Raw genomic sequence first — 14013 nt, forward strand, 5'->3', positions numbered from 1 at the left:
CTCAATCCTATAGAAATGCCAAAATCTTTTAAGAACAACTAAGAACAAATTTGCAACAGATAATGTCTTTAAATATGCAACATTTGTGTCTACACCAAATAGTACACACTCCTAAATATAAGCCTACTGAATATACCTGATTGTTTGAATTAATACTAAACAATATAAGTGATGGTGCAAAGCAGGCGATGACTGAAGGTTTGACTCTGAGATCAGGCAGAGTAACAGTTTGTCTCTTTTTCCACCAGATGTTTGTGGTAATACACATTTTTTGCTGTTTAAAAGAATGTGAAGCAGGAAAAGGAAACTAGACTTGCTCATTTTTCAATGTTTTTTTTACTTTTACAATATGGTCCTTGGTGCAAACATTGCCTGAGGAAAGCCCATGGAGCTGCACTCATGTCCAGGTGCACACCCTTATGACCAATTATGTGCTGCCTTGCTGCTGAGCGCCCGGGTCAGTGCCATGACGAATGGCTGTGACCCGGATGCAGGGTCGGGGTCGCGGTGGGTTTCCATTACCTTGATTTCCATCTGTCTCTGGTCCATGTGAGGAGCGATGGAAGCCACAGGACTGTTTCAACCCCCCCAATCGGGCGCATTCATCATATTTGGAGCTGAAAAATGAAAACTAACCTTGGAGCACAGGTTTTGAAATAGGGGAAAAGAACTTAAACGCTTTTCTTTAAAAGAAAAAAAGAAAGGAGGAGGAGGAAGAAGAGGAAAATAGTATTTGAAGTGTTACAGCCGAGCGTAAAGATGAAACTGTAAAGAAGACAGAGAAGCAGGACTCGCAGCGGCTGAGGAAATATGATGTGGGGGAATCTGGGCTGCGGATGAAGCTGAGGGGGAAGATCCATCTTTTTTCTCTCTCTCTCTCTCTCTCTCTCTCTCTCTCTCTCTGGAGGACGGCGGGAGAAAATTGTCGCCAGGGAGTCTGTTGGGCTGGAGGTGGATGACAGTCTCCATTTTGCGTGTATTCACTGACTGATTAGGTCCTCTGGGTAGGTGGAGAGGCTGATGGAGACGGCCCTATCTCTGCTCTCCAGACACCTCAGCGCCTGGTGTGTGTTTCCGTGTGTGCGTGGGAATGTACACCCAAGCGTTTAATTGTCTTTTTCGAAATGTCTGTGGAATTCCCTCCACTGTATGTGACATGTCATCTTTCAACAAAAGACCCCTTTTCTGGTTGTAAATTAAAAGTTGAGCAGTTTTGTACACAGGCAACCAGATGCAACACAAGCTGCTGGTTTTATTGCCTCTGTAACACCGGAACCCGGCAAGTGATGATGTTATGTTTGACATTAATACCTGCATCCATGTAAATATGGATATAAAATAATCCTAGTGAGGTTTCCACTCGTGCGTTTTATCTAAATTGATGCTACCACAGGTTCTCCTTCATGCTCGGAAGGGGAGGGGGAGGTGAGGGCTATTCAGCTGCAATATGCAACTTTACCACTAGATGTCACTAAACTCTACAGACTGAGCCTTTAATTAAAGACATTGACTTTTCAGCAAGAGTGCAATGTTCTCCTTTAAACATCAACAGGCTAGCTATACTACTGATACCTGATTATTTTAATGAACTGGTAGCTGTTTGGTATCTACCTATATAATATAATAAGAAATATTGGTATTGGAACATCTCTATATCAGATAAAAACTCAAGTTGTGACCTAGGCTCACATTACCCATGTTGACCCATTCAAACCAGCAATAAACAAAGATTCTTAGGTTGTGTCTTGGTAAGAATTTAAAGATGTGTGTGTGTGTTTGTGCCAGGAACACACACACACATAGGTACGGGTTCCAGCGACAGCTTTGTCATGAAGGCGCTCCCGTTAAGTAAATACAAATTCCTCATTAAACGAACACAGTCTCATGTTCTGCAAACACATCCTCAGAGTTTTCAAACATTCTGATGGAGTTTGTTTCTGTGTCCGTGCCAGATAGAGCTCTGCTGCTCGGAGAGTGTTTTGAAAAGCGTCCAAATACCAGCAGATATGTTTTCTTCACCCAAAAAAACGAAGCAGCGATTTAGAATTCCACATCAAAGTGGACGGTGGTATCGAACTCGGACCGTCCTCTAACCCGCTGCCGCGCCGCGCCTCGGCTGCTGCAATTACCGAGTCCTAATGAGAGTGATAATTGACTGCGGCAGTCAGCAGATGAAGATAAACTCTGTGTGAATAATGACTTCCCTAACTCCCCACCCCCCCCCCCCCCACCTGAACCTCTATTCTCCAGCTGTACTCGGTGCATCTTCCAATATGTGGTGAAGCACCTGAGTCCTCGCTGCTGGAATCTTTCCACTAAACCTCTGAGATTTCCCGTTAAACGCTCTCGATTTCACTTCAGACCCAACAGACAAAATCCCGGCGTCAAATGAGATTTTGGAAACTAGTGCGAAACATGCTAATCAGCTCAGAGAGTTTTTGGCTTTTATAGATTCCTTGCAAACCATATTTTCTAAAATATGTTCTTGTATGTGAGCGGCATAATTTAGGAGTCATCAAATCTTTAGTTTCATCCTCAACAGTTTCAAATCCATGTTTAACCTGACTCATTCCTCACGTTTCACGAAAAATCATGCAGTAAATCACACATAAAAAAAAAAATGTCATTATCGTGTTAAATAGCACTTAGAATTATATTCTTTACGACCATATTCAGTATAAAAAGATGGACGACATGACTGACCCGCAAAAGTGAAGCCTCCTGAGTGGCTTTCTCCAGTTTAAACCCTGTCTCATCCATGATAGTGGATGGGACATGGACCAAACCCAAAATTCAAACTACACGTCAAATAATTTTGATCTGGCTCCAAATGGCGTCATTGGCACAAAATGGCCGTGTCCGTCTCTGGGACGTGTGGCTTCATTTCTCGATAGAGTAAATGATCTTTATTTACAATCTCTGTTTATATCAATCAGATGAAATAAAGCCTGTTTGCTGTTAAGGAAAAAAAAAACACTCACCTGGGTGTAAGAGGTCAGAATAAGAACTACGCACACATGCATAATCTGCAAAAATAATTACAACTCAAGCTATAAGCCACGAGTTGTGATCGTTGATTCAAAGCTTCGCAGCCGAACCTGAATCCTTCCACAGACTTTCCTCTCCACGGCCTTGATTCTTGTTTTTCAGGAGCAGTTTCATGTGTTTTTGTGTTTTGGCAGAAAACTGGAGAGACTCTGCAGTTTTTTTCCTTTTCTTAAAGAACATAAGGCTGGAACAGACGATCTGAAGGAGAGTAGTTTCCACTGCAGCGCGCAAATCTTTACAAACCGACTTCCACCGTTTTGACTTTACTCTGAACCTTGGGTTTATTTAAATGTGGGCTGGTGTGTAAGTGCTGCTTCGTGCCGGAATGCCAATAATCGCTGAAAGGAAACCGAGGCTCCATTTTTTTACACGAGCATTTGCCAATTTAGTTTTGTCTTTGTTGTGGTGCCTTTCCACAGGGAAAAGGTTCAATCTCATAATGTCAACTGGGAAACGGGTGATTCTCTGTTCCACAAACCAAACTGCATTAGTCCGTCTCACCCTGAGGAGGTGAAGTGGATGCTCTAGTCCTCTCATGGTGCATGTACAGTTCAGGGTTCACACTTCATCCAAAAAGCAGCTGCCTTGTGTCGGGAGGTTTTACTACCTGAGAAGTTTCCCGGTTACTCTTGCAGTTTCTTTCAATCTGCATTTAAAAAAAAACAGGAGGCAAGAGGAACTTTGTTTACCATCCCCGTCCCTCATTGACATTCACTGTCCACGCCTGTGTCCTGGTGCTCGTGCAGATAGTAAACCTGAGCTGTTACGGACCAGTGTGCTCATCCCTGTCGCCCTTTCATCTCCCAGTACCCGTCCGAGTCAGGCAGTTTTGGGGGTTTTCAATAAAGAATTTCCCTCATATTTCAAAGCAAAATTGGGCTTCATAGACCTTTTGAATCCTGAAAGAGAGTTGACTCCCACAGGTTTCTTTTTTGTGTGTGTGTGTGGCTCCCCGTGCCGGAGGGATATCTTTTCAAATGCACCTCTGTATTCATCAGACACAACGAGTGGGCGGCAAACAAATGGATCAAGTTTTTTTTTTTTTATAAGCCAGATTGACACGGCCAAGCTCGAGTTGGCCGTTGATATTCAAGGCCACTTGACTCCTGTTCTCTGAAAGGATTTTTTTAGAGAGAAAAGCTTCAGAAAAAATCATTCTGATATCGATGTTCTCATGAGCCCCAAGTCCTCAGCTCAGACCTGCAGCAGCGTCTCCAGATGATGACGAGAATCTCATAATTCTCTATAGAATGCTCTGTGAAAGATGCTTTATTTTGAGGGTAAAGTGTGTAGAAAAAAAGCATTTCATTCTGCTTCTTAGCATGTAAATAAAATATGTTTGAAATGCATATTTCACTCCTCTTGCCTTGTGCTGAGGAAGCAGGAATCTGGTGCAACCGGGAGGGTTTCATTGCATATTCTGCTCTGGAGGAAAACGCCTTCTGCCATGAGGAACGGTGCAAAGTGCTCGGCTGGTGAGCAGCTCTGTGTTTCATGCTTCACTTTATTTATGGATTGACGTTTTCGCACCATCTGAGCAGGTTTCCATTGTTATACGGTGGCAGAGAGAGGTGGGCGAGCTCAAGGTGTGAGGGGGGGGGGGCACACACCTTGAAAAGCATTTCTCTCCACGTCCACAGTTCATACATCTCTCTCTCTCTCTCTCTTCCAGCTGACTGGGTCATTTCACTTTCTCCCAAATGTCCTTTTGGGCTTTATTCCCCATTACCATGTTTCCCTCAATTATGGTCGATTCATTAACATTATTCTTTAGAGCAAACAAAGGGTTCTGACGCAGGAATGTTCACATTTCCCTCAACAATACTAAATGAAAAGGTCATTTGCATTTATTTTGTTGCGTTTAATTGGACCGACCGTGTGTTTCCCTCACTCGGTGTCACTCAGAGCAGCCGTGAGAGGACAGGCGGGGGGGTTTAAGGGGCTCTGGATGGATTTTGTGGTGTTTGCCAAGTTGTTGCTATGCATTTCAGAGATGGAAAATAAAAGCTGGTAAAAGAATGGGGAGGTCGTACGTGTTGTTCATCTGGAATGAAGCCTGTGTGGAGGAGCTGCCGGAGCCTGTTCAGACCTGCTGGAACACACAGGCTCTCTCTCTCTCTCTGTGTGTGTGTGTGTGTGTGTGTGTGTGTGTGTGTGTGTGTGTGTGTGTGTGTGTGTGTGTGTGTGTGTGTGTGTGTGTGTGTGTGTGTGTGTGTGTGTGTGTGTGTGTGTGTGTGTGTGTGTGTGTGTGTGTGTGTGTGTGTGTGTGTGTGTGTGTGTGTGTGTGTGTGATGCAGGACATGTGTGTGTGAGCAGGAGTGAAGTGTGAGAAACGGAGGGTGTGTGCGATTAAAGTGTTCACGAGCGCATGTGTGCGGAGCCTCCTTTGACTCTGTTTCACATTCACCCATTCACACACACATTCATACTGTGCATCTACTTGCAGCACTTTGTTATTCTATGGGGGGGGGCTATTGAGGGTTCAGCATCTTGCCCGAGGACACTTCAGCATGCAGATGGTTCAGACTGGGGATCGAACCGCCGATCTTCAGGTTGGAGGACGACCACTCTACCCCCTCTGACCACAGAAGCCAATCTTCTTGGCCGAGCTAGTTTTCTATCCCAGGGATTTTTTGAATGTGCCAGAGCCCCACCTTCCCTTTGTTGCTATGGTATTTGTCGACTCATTTGTTAAGGGCAATATGAAACTAAAAGTGAAATTGTGAAGTGAAATATTGATATTTCTTTTTCTTCTTAAAACTGATATTCGAGTAGTTATGCTTGCAACCCCATCCAAGTCTTCAGAGCAGTAACAGCCCCACAGCAGCAGCATGTCTCTTATTCTAAACACAGCCAACACGTTTTCTTTTATCCTCCGTCTCCCTCCACCTTTCAGCGTTTTAACATTCAGGTTTCACTTCTCCTTACACTTGCAGCTTGGCTCCAGCCATCGCATCAAAGCATTTGTCTTTGATGTAAGGGATACATGCATTAAATCTGTCTTGAGGCAAAGGAGGGGATCGTGCACCTTTCCGCTGAAGGAATGGAGATATGCGGGTTTTGTATCAGCGGAACAGGGATTACACACGAAGCAGAGGAGTATTATCGTACTTTTTTTCCCCCACTCCATGTTGGACAACAAGGCGTGCTGGCACACAAATGCTCACACATACATAATTAGGCTAGTTTTGATTTTGTTAGGAGGCGTTTTGGGCGAAGCATCTGCTCCGTTTGAAGGCGATGCACCGCAGATGGACAGGAGTAATTGCTAATGCTACGCTGTCAGAGCATCCAGGTGTGCTGGAGATCCGCCGCATCCCTTTCCATTAGGCGTGAGTGAGTGATTAGATTGCCTTCATTGTGAGTTTGTCTTCCTCAACCATTCCTGATATGATCGTTTCAATACCTCCTCTGTCTTTGGGAGGAAAGCGACCGCTGCATCGAAATCAATTTCAATATGAAAATGTGATTAAAGACGATAAATAAACAGCGCAGCTCTCGGTGGTGTGGAGAGATTCTGACCACTGAGGGTTTTTAATGCTGCACACTGCATTCCTATTCATATCTGTCCCTCCTGCAGCCTATTTACCATAAACGTTATTGAGTTGTGTTCAGTCTGCATAACACTCAGCATCTGCAGCTTACCTGACTTGAATACGGTGAATGAACTGTTTTATGTTTATGTGGAGATACTAATGCCTCTGCTTGGCCTGGTATCGCTCACTGGAGCATTTCAGAAAGATCTTCACTCAAATATATGGAAAAACCTGCTCAGATTTACAAGGGTACAAACATATAGTTATCCAACCAAAAAGCAAGTGCTCAATCTGGACTAGACATATGTTTTTTTTTTATCTCTCAATACTCCTCTGCAATGTTTTCTCTTTCATTTAAAGTTTCAGACTAGATTTGAAAGAACTCTAAACATCTGTCAGTCTCAGGATTGGACATAAACCTGTCGTGGACCTGTCACGTCGAGCCATAATTCAAAACCTTGGTATTTGCACATAAACATCATATTTTGCTCTGGAATTCAGAATAAGTGTGAATGTACCAGAGTATTTGTGTTTTTCAGGCAGAGATTCAAACCTTATTTCCTGGGAAACTGATGGGAGAGGTGAAAGAATCTTGGAATATTAAGGAAAATTCATAAATAATCACCTGGATCTGCACCTTGAATCAGATCCACTACTACAGTCAAAGGGTTTGCAGGTCACGTCCCTCCAACCAACTCTGCTACAAATCAGTTTTGCACATTTTGCGTAATACTGCTCACATATAATCCTTAAATAACACAAACAATCCAACAATCAGACACGTGTGAACCCATCGGGCAGAAATCAAAACCACAAAACCCATAATTATAAGAGTTTTTCCCCAACACCAGCTCCAGATACGTCACCATGTGTCACAAACTGCTCCAGTGAAGTGATGTGCACTTGTGAATGTTAACAATCCTCTTTAAACACAGCTCACTTCTAAAGCCATTGATGTAGGAAATGGTTTTTGTTCTACCTCGGCTTCACTGCAGCATAATTTGAAGCAGACGCCCACGCAGTTTTAAAGATAAGTACTGAGGAGTAAGTCTGCTCGGCGCTGGCTCGTGAGAGTTGTGTTTGACACGTTTGCATTTAGCTCTCGTAGATCAATGGGGAAGCGGCGAGCGCTGTGAGGAACGGTGCGCTCCTTCATCACCGGGCTGTGGTGATAAACTACAGGTCGGACTTGGAAAAATACAATAGATATTCGTCTTAATTTCAATGTTTGGTAAGAAGAGACGATTCAAAGGGAGCGTTAATCTGCTGAGGTCCTAGTTTCTGGAATTTTAGGAAGTAAAAAAAAAAAAAAACTACTCAAATTAAACGCTGAGCAATAAAAACATCATTCAAAACTCTATTTTAAAGATGTATGGAATGCAGCACACGCAGCACGTTGAGTTTCAACCCTCCACTGTGCATTCTTCCATCACATGCACAGATAACTCCCAGCATCCTTCACTCTACAGCAGGGCTACTGAGGCCTGCTGTAGTGTGCAGGACTAGTCAGGTAAGTTTCCATGATATTACTCGGGAAAACATATTAGCATGCTGATTGAGGATTGTTCATCTGTTCATCTAGCCTATTTCCATTCATTTATCCATCAATTGTAAAATATGTTTACGGACGATTCCAATTGTTAGGCTAACTATTTATATCTCTGGCATTGCATCAGTGTTTTTTTACAAACTTTTTTCTCATCTTATTCTACAGAACAATGCCACGTGCACTATCTCATGTGTGGAGACATTTCACCCCATCCAATGTAGAAGGAAAGGCTGTGTACATGTGCAAATACTGTGCAAAGACCTATGTTAAGAATGACACAACGATGCAGAAGCATATAGTCAAGTGCCCAAAGTTTCCTCAGGGCTCAAATCAGCCTATGACAAAACAAAATGTTTATATTTATGTCTGTATATGACAAGGTAATTACAGTTAGTATAAATTACCCACAACATTTCCAGTTTATTCCCGTCAATTCCCGTATATTCCCATTTAAAGTTTCCAGCTCTGAATATTCCCGGATTTTTGCAACCCTACTCCTCCCTCCGTTCTCTCCTCACTTCCCCTCACTCCATCATGTCTGCCGAGGACAATGCTCAGTTTACTCCCCGGTCCCGTCCTCCATCCGTCTCATCTCCCTGCGAGCTGCACTCACAGGGGGCGGAGCTTAAACAACAGGAGCAACAGGAGCCGGCGTCGATAGCATCTGAGCAGATGTGCTGCCGACCGACCGACCGGCCCGAGATAAGAACCAGCAAACAATAGAGCTCCCACTGAAATGTGTGGTGGGAGGATGGGGAGTGGGGGGAGGAGGGAGGGTGGTGGGGGGGGCAGGAATGTGTGGAGGAGACTGATTGAGTGCAACTCCGAGAGTAATGCTCGGAATGAGAAGAGATAGCAAGAGCCGAGAGGAAGGAAAGAGGGCTGGAGCGGTGGGAGAGGTTCTCCCTTCACCTCATATCTGTGTGTCCATCACCAGCAGGACCTGGGGGGGGGGGGGTTGTTGAGTTGGTGGAGGGGCCCTTCATTCCAGCATGGGGGGGGGGCGTTGCTGGGGGGGCGCCTTAATGAAACAAGCAGCTGACGACGGACAGGAGGACGAGCTCCTCTTTGTGGCACCTGTGTGTCGGCTTTGATTGACACGCCCTTGGTAATCCCCCCCGACCCCCCCGACATTGGAAGCTGCTCACCTCTCACCTCTCCTCCCCCCCCCCCTAGTCTGGCTGATAAGGGAGCGAGGGAAAGAGAACCAGGGGGAGGTGAGGACGGCTGCAGCAGAGGGATGTATCGTCGCGGTAACGCCGACACATTCATCGGAGCTCGGGCGACAGCGGCAGCCTCCGTCTCCCATGGCAACGACCTCTGCAGAGCGTTATAGCCTCGGAAATTGGCCGAGAATGAGCTGAATTCCCGGTGATAAAATAAGACACCGTAACATGATTAAAGGCCCTAATGCAATCAGTATTGTTTCAACTACAGCGTTTACCTGTAATGAAAAGGGGCCGTCTTCCCCCCCGGTGCTGGGGGGGGGGGCGAGCTCGGCTGGAGGTCTGACTGGGAACATGGGGAAGCAGAGGAACTGGGAACATGGGGAAGCAGAGGACACATGTGATACCGTGGAACAGGAATCCAATTCAACACAGTCACTTCCTCCCGAGCTCCAGAGCCACGGAGGGAACACAGCTTCATTCCACTGGAGCTAAAAACAATTAGACCATTGACCCACGATGACTCTGCTTCTATTTATTTATTTGATAATCAGTTGCTTGTTTTGGTCTCTGGTAGGGTTGCCAACTTCTGGGAATATTCGAAGTTGGAAACTTTCCATGAGAATTAACGAGAATTAACGGGAATATACGGGAATTAACAGGAATTAACTGGAAATGTTGTGGGTAATTTATACTAACTGTATTTACCTTGTCATATACATACATAAATATTAACATTGTGTTTTGTCATAGGCTGATTTGAGCCCTGAGGAAACTTTGGGCACTTGACTATATGCTTCTGCATCGTTGTGTCATTCTTAACATAGGTCTTTGCACAGTATTTTCAAATGTACACAGCCTTTCCTTCTACATTGGATGGGGTGAAATGTCTCCACACATGAGAGAGTGCACGTGGCATTGTTCTGTAGAATAAGATGAGAAAAAAGTTTGTAAAAAAACACTAATGCAATGCCAGAGATATAAATAGTTCCAAACAATTGGAATCGTCTGTAAACATATTTTACAATTGATGGATAAATGAATGGAAATAGTCTAGATGAACAGATGAACAATCCTCAATCAGCATGCTAATATATTTTCCCCAGTAATATCATCTGAACTTACCTGACTAGTCCTTCACTCTACAGCAGGCCTCAGTAGCCCTGCTGTAGAGTGAAGGATGCTGGGAGTTATCTGTGCATGTGATGGAAGAATGCACAGTGGAGGGTTGAAACTCAACGTGCATTGGTGCTGCATTCCATACATCTTTAAAATAGAGTTTTGAATGATGTTTTTATTGCTCACCGTTTAATTTGCGTATTTTTTATTTTTTTTTCAAAATTCCCCAAATTCCAGAGCTAAACTTCCCGAGCTAAACTTCCCATGGAAAGTTTCCGGAAATTTACCGGAAAGTTTCCGCCCCTTTGCAACCCTAATCACATCATATCATGATTAAGCTCTTAACATTCCAGCATGTTCAGCAAGCATCAGACACACACTCAAGAGTTGAATTCCACAGACACACGCTGGTCGTGGCATTGTTCTGTAAAATAAGATGAGAAAAAAGTTTGTAAAAAAACACTAATGCAATGCTAGAGATATAAATAGTTAGCCAAAGAATTGGAATAGTCTGTAAACATATTTAACAATTGATGGATAAATGAATGGAAATAGGCTAGATGAACAGATGAACAATCCTCAATCAGCATGCTAATATATTTTCCCATAGTAATATCATGGAAACTTACCTGACTAGTCCTGCACACTACAGCATTTATCAAAATCCTGAGCTTAATATTCCCGTGGAAAGTTTCCTTAAAGTTTCCGGAAATTTACCGGAAAGTTTCCGCCCCTTTTCAACCCTAGTCTCTGGTCAAAGTCTCTGTCTCTCTTCAGAGGCCACAGAGCAGCACTGGGCTTCTTGACCTACTTTACACTTCACCTCAACCTCCAAATGGTTCTTAGATTCTTCTGAGGACGACATTAATCATCACTTTTGTCTTTCATCCTCAATATCGGGGCAAAAAAAATCTATTTGTTTTGCAGTGACACGTCAGAGTCTGATGGATGAGCCCCTGCTGAGTGGGCGTGGCCTGTGAGCGACGGGCTTGTAACGACTATTGACAGTTTTGTCTCTGTAGACGGAGAAAAGATGATCTCACAGAAAATCACCAATTTCCTTAAAACGAAAGGAATCCATTGACTTCTTAAATGTTAAGGGCTGAGTGTAGTTGCACATACTTGTATATATGTGTATATATGTATGGATATATGTATTTATATCTGTATATATGTATCTATACATACACACACTTTACATGTAGCTGTACACTATATACTATACACACAAACATGTATATTTACACTATTTAAGCACGTGTATATAGTATATGTGTGTTTGCATATGTTTGAGAACACGTATATGTATGTATACATGTTTGTGTACATCAAAAATTATAATATGTATGTAAGTGTGTGTTTAAAATAAAATAACAAACATTATCTTGTAGGGGTGGGAATTGGCAAAAATGTGACGATTCAATAGTATTGCGATTCTGCGATATATTGCGATTTCATGTCCCCCATATTATTCAAAGGCATTACAAAAAATGAGGAAAATAAGACTGCTCAACTCACTTCAAATGTCACATTTAATTCTGTGAACAAACTTGTCTTCTACACATTAACTGAAGTGCAAAAACTTTGTCCTTGAACATTCAGGACACAGGACCTTTGTAATTATTTTCTGAATAGGAGACCTCTCACACTGAGCTCAATCATATAAATAAGAGTAACCTAGAGCTTCAATCAAATTGAGACCTGCAAGGTCATGACCCAAAATGTTAAATTCATTTGGGAATATTGGCATTTTTGTTCAGAAAAAGGATTTGGTCAACATGCTCAGATGTTAAAGTGCTCCTCTGGGCCGTTACTATATCTCCTATATATATATATATTTTTTTAAATATTGCAATACTTTGTGCTACAGTATCGATATAATCGCGGGCGCAAAATATCGCGACACTGAACAGAATCGATTTTTCCCCCACCACTATGTTTTTGTACATCAAAAATTATAGTATGTATGTAAGTGTGTGTTTAAAATACAATAACAAACATTAGATAGTGGTGATATTATCCACTTTGTCTACTAATCGTTCCTCTTACCCAGCGACACTGAATCTCCATGATGCGTTTGGCTACTAAACATGACTCGACACATAAACGGTGTCATGATTCACCGACACAATAACTTGTTTTCTGAAAAGGAGATCTTGGTTGTCATTCCCATAGCAACCGGCCCGGTCCTGTCATGTGTCCGTCAGCCTCCTCCTAGTCTCTCCATCCGTCTGGTCCCTCAACAGGCAATCAGCAGCTGTCAGAGAAGCAGCAGGCTCATCCCCACGTGTCACCTCCCGTCTCCACACAGGTGTTAGTGTGCGACTTCATTGTAGATTGATGTGTTGTGTTTTCTTTCTCCTCCTCCTCGCTGGCATATGCAAGGAAAGAAAAGAAATGCGGCAATCAGAAAAGGCGACTTGTCACACCAGCGCCGGGCGTGATGGAGAGGCTGGTTCCTCACATTCCTCTTCCAGCTTTTCACTCATTGTCTTTTTTAATTGCGTGTTTTATTGCCTTTTTTTTTTTTTTGCTTGAGCGCATCGGTCGTAAAAATCAAGCCCGACAAATCGCTGGTGTGGATGAGAATGAGAAATTTTAGTAACAAGGCGGAGTTGACTCGTCCTCGTCTCGCTTGTTCTCTAAGCAGCAGCTGCCCCCCCCCCGAGGCCCGGCCGCTCATCATCGCCATAAACGAGAAGGGTCTTCCTCCGCACGACATCTGGTCCTCACCCAGAGCGGGTTTAGTGGTGAAGCCGTTAAAATATCGGAGAGATATCAGAGATGTTAAGCTCCGGCAGATTCAGTTTAACACACTGGAAGGTGTCTGCTGCCCCCCCCCCCCCCCCCCCCCCCCCCCAATAAGCTTCTGTTTGCATCTTTGTTTTCAGCCGTGAAACCGTGAGTATTGTTTTACAAACCGCCTGCTGCCGTCCTGGTGTTGAGTGGGTTTGTCATATTGGGAAAATTTAACAAGAGGCCGGTCTGTCATCCGGAGGGGAGGGGTTGGGGCGGGTTGGTGGGGGGGGCACCAGCTGTCTTCTCAAGGGTTTACAGTATCGTCTCTCTCTCTTCAGGCGCTGGATGGTTACGAGGTCAGAATCTGCTTTCTGTCGTTTTTTTTTTACAGCCCGGCAGATAAAGTAAGAGCCGCTGTCTGAGGCCGACTCCGGTGGAACACCAGCCGTCCATCTTCTGTCTGTCCCGCTGACGTGTGTACACAACACAAACCTGTGTGTGTTTGTGTGTGTGTGTGTCCCTCTGTGGTCGTCATCGTTCTGCTTACCCGTATCGTAGACTTTCAGTTTTTGGGTTATTGGAGTAAACCGTTGTATTTTTAGCCGAGTTGTAAAGTGGTGTCATTGTGAAAATCCTTTAATTTCAGCTGCTTTCACGGAGGCCGCCCCCCCGACTTGTTGGTGTGCGAGAGACCAACATGTTGCGATGTCGCCCCCCCCCCCGACTGTGCGTTTCATCATCCCTCTCGTACATCAGGCTCGTCAGACCTCGTTCACCACCGAGTCCCTCACTGACTTTATTAGATTCCTCCAAGCAGCCATTAATTAATCCTGTTTTCATTCTTGTCAATCTTACG

The 14013-nt window shown here is 44.0% G+C and overlaps 1 protein-coding gene across 1 annotated transcript in view; it reads left to right on the plus strand.

Moving 5' to 3' along the window:
• Positions 1-14013, plus strand: part of neo1a (neogenin 1a) — a 195157-nt gene that overhangs the window by 79706 nt on the left and 101438 nt on the right. The window lies entirely within an intron of this gene.

This window comes from Limanda limanda, chromosome 3, assembly GCF_963576545.1.
Source record: "Limanda limanda chromosome 3, fLimLim1.1, whole genome shotgun sequence".
Taxonomy (NCBI): Eukaryota; Metazoa; Chordata; class Actinopteri; order Pleuronectiformes; family Pleuronectidae; genus Limanda; species Limanda limanda.